Below are 3,506 nucleotides of genomic sequence, written 5' to 3'. Positions count from 1 at the left end.
CCTCCTGGCTGTCTTTGCCTTATTTTGTGAATTTGGAGCCAAGGGCCACCGTGCTGCTGTGTGGGATCTGGTGTTTGTGCATCTTCAGGCCTCGGTGTAAGTGTTTGTGCTTTGATGCACAACAGACATGGTGAGTGTGTAAACAAAACCTCGTGGGTGCTGCCCTTCTCTTGAGGGCAGGAGGCTGTAAGCTCCACATGGTGCTGCCTGCTTCCCTGGTGGGTTTTGGCAATCTCAGTTCTGTAGGATCCAAAAGGATTTTCCCATTGTTACTCTTAACTGTAGTTTAGTTCAGTGATGGGGTGAGATGATGATTCTGGGGTATGGTGGTGCCTGGCAGTGACGAGGGATGGTTTTCCCCACAGCTTCATGAGGTCTCTCTCCTCCATGAGGCTGTGGCAGAAAGGCTGGTGGCAGACAGAGGTATGATGGGGCAGTGACAACCAGAGGGAGGTCCATGGCATCCTGACTGGTTGCCGCTGTCTTGACCAGAGGCGGGTTACGTGTAGAATCATTCCATGCTGATCTCTGCCCACCCCTGTTGTAGTTTGTCTTCTCTCTTGTAAAATCTTATCTCTTTCCTGCAAGCAGCCAGGTCAGTTCCCTTCGTTTAACCCATGGGCACCAGGTGAGAAGCACCATTCCATGTGCTTTGGAGTGGTGCTGTCAGGCTTTGCTGTGGAAGATGGGCTCAGCCACCTTTGTGTGAAGGCCTTTCAGAGCTTTGCAGCACATACATGTGTTTCTGTAGTTCCCTTCGTTTAACCCATGGGCACCAGGAGAGAAGCACCATTCTGTATGCTTTGGAGTGATGCTGTCAGGCTTTGCTGTGGGAGATGGGCTTGGTCATCTTTGTGTGAAGGCCTTTCAGAGCTTCGCAGCACATATATGTGTTTCTGTGGGGGTTTTTTTGGTCAGGCACCTCCTGCTCCCACCTCGCTCACTGCTGCTGCTTGCTCTACTTATGTGGTCTCCGTTATTTGCGCGTGGTAACACTTGAAATACAGGGTTTCCATAGAGCTGGGAGCGCTCACAATAGCTGCTCCTTCACAATTTGGAGCAAATCCATTATTCCTGCTTTTACAGGAGTGAGTGTGTGCTGGTGTCTAATTAACCCAGGAGTGGACGAGCTGCTGTGTCACTACCTGGGGCTCTGCGAAGGGAGCACGGGGAGGTAGAGAGGACAAGGCAGACCTCAGCACAAAACGGGGAGTAGGAACACATGGCAGAAAGGTGGAGAGCTGTGTTTTAACCATTCTAACAATAGCTGCTCCTTCACAATTTGGAGCAAATCCATTATTCCTGCTTTTACAGGAGTGAGTGTGTGCTGGTGTCTAATTAACCCAGGAGTGGATGAGCTGCTGTGTCACTGCCTGGGGCTCTGCGAAGGGAGCACGGGGAGGTAGAGAGGACAAGGCAGACCTCAGCACGAAATGGGGAGCGGGAACAGATGGCAGAAAGGTGGAGAGCTGCGTTTTAACCCTTCTGCTGCTGTGCATCCACCAACTCTGCCTTGTTTTTTCCCAGCAGGGGTGGTTGCTCTGCGTGGCGAGTGTCAAGGCTGTGAGGGCTGTTATGGTGCCAGGGGATAAGAGAGGCCAAGAAGCAAAGGGCAGAGAGGTGAGGACCCATCTTGCCCCATGCCACATGGGGGCTGGATGTTAGAGACCAGAGAGTCTGGGATGGGACCACATCACCTTCTCTGGAGACTTTGGGAATGCCTCTGCATGGCCTACACTGGGCTTTGTTGGCAGCCCGTTCCCCCTGGGAAGCTGTACCAGTCTGGGACTGGTGAGAAGCTGGTCCAGCACAGCTTGGAGGTGGGGAGATGCAGTCAGAGGACGAGATGCAAAATGTCCTCCTCCCTCCTGGTCTTTCCATTACCAGCACCAGAAGCTGGCTGGGTTGTTTCCTACCCCAAGCCCTGGCTTGCCTGGGCTCTGTCCCTGTGGACAGTTGTGTTTCAGGTAGCTCCTCCTAAAACCCACATCTTCTTCAGCCTGGACCTGAGCGTGGTCTGAACACTACCTGCTCTCTGTCACACAGAAAACATCTGAAGAACCCAGCAGCTTGGGCAGGCTTGGGTGGCTGCGTGGGTTCAAATGGTGATCACACCTGCCTGGCTGCTGCTCCCGTGTCTGGCTGCGCAGGCTCATGGTGCCAACCCCGAGAGCCCTCCCCGCAGGGACCTTCCCTCCTGCTCTCAGATCACAAGTGCTTGAGGAAACCTGCGACTTCAGCGTAGCTGTTCTTCTCCTCTGGCAGCTCCGAGAGCCTCTGGAAGGCTGGCAGGTGCCGGACGGGGTGTTTTTAAGCATAAGCAAAGCACTGCTGGCTTCTTGTGTTCCGTGTGGTGTCGAGCCTCCTGGATACGCAGGCTGACATTCACCAGAAGGAGCTGGATTCCATCTTTCTGGCTCTGTTTCTGCCGCAGCAGGGGTCTGATCTGAATTTCTTCTCTGTCAGAGTGGGTGGAATTCGTTGATGTGCTCAGGCTGGGGCTGTAAAACATGTTTGATTGCAGCTGATCCCAGGGTGAGGAGATTCACCTGGAATGGCTGCAAAGGGGGGAGCTTTGCTTGGAGCCTTTCTGGAGCACCTGGGCTTTGGTACCCTCCCTCTGCTGAGAGCCCAGAGAACACGTATGAGATCCCTTAGGGTCTGGGATGGGACCACATCACCTTCTCTGGAGACTTTGGGAATGCCTCTGCATGGCCTACACTGGGCTTTGCTGGTAGCCCGTTCCCCCTGGGAAGCTGTACCAGTCTGGGACTGGTGAGAAGCTGGTCCAGCACAGCTTGGAGGTGGGGAGATGCAGTCAGAGGATGAGATGCAAAACGTCCTCCTCCCTCCTGGTCTTTCCATTACCAGCACCAGAAGCTGGCTGGGTTGTTTCCTACCCCAAGCCCTGGTTTGTCTGGGCTCTGTCCCTGCAGACAGTTGTGTTTCAGGTAGCTCCTGGCCTAAAACCCACACGTCTTCTTCAGCCTGGACCTGAGCGTGGTCTGAAACACTACCTGCTCTCTGTTGCACAGAAAACATCTGAAGAACCTAGTAGCTTGGGCAGGTTTGGGTGGCTGCGTGGGTTGGAATGGTGATCACACCTGCCTGGCTGCTGCTCCCGTGTCTGGCTGCACAGGATCATGGTGCCAACCCCGAGAGCCCTCCCCGCAGGGACCTTCCCTCCTGCTCTCAGATCACAAGTGCTTGAGGAAACCTGCGACTTCAGCGTAGCTGTTCTTCTCCTCTGGCAGCTCCGAGAGCCTCTGGAAGGCTGGCAGGCGCCGGACAGGGTGTTTTTAAGCATAAGCAAAGCACTGCTGGCTTCTTGTGTTCCGTGTGGTGTCGAGCCTCCTGGATACGCAGGCTGACATTCACCAGAAGGAGCTGGATTCCATCTTTCTGGCTCTGTTTCTGCCGCAGCAGGGGTCTGATCTGAATTTCTTCTCTGTCAGAGTGGGTGGAATTCGTTGATGTGCTCAGGCTGGGGCTGTAAAACATGTTTG

The sequence above is a fragment of the Calidris pugnax genome, unplaced genomic scaffold, assembly GCF_001431845.1.
Source record: "Calidris pugnax isolate Ruff unplaced genomic scaffold, ASM143184v1 scaffold9, whole genome shotgun sequence".
NCBI classification, from domain to species: domain Eukaryota; kingdom Metazoa; phylum Chordata; class Aves; order Charadriiformes; family Scolopacidae; genus Calidris; species Calidris pugnax.
The sequence above is the reverse complement of the archived record's forward strand: the minus strand, read 5'-3'. Positions refer to the sequence as shown.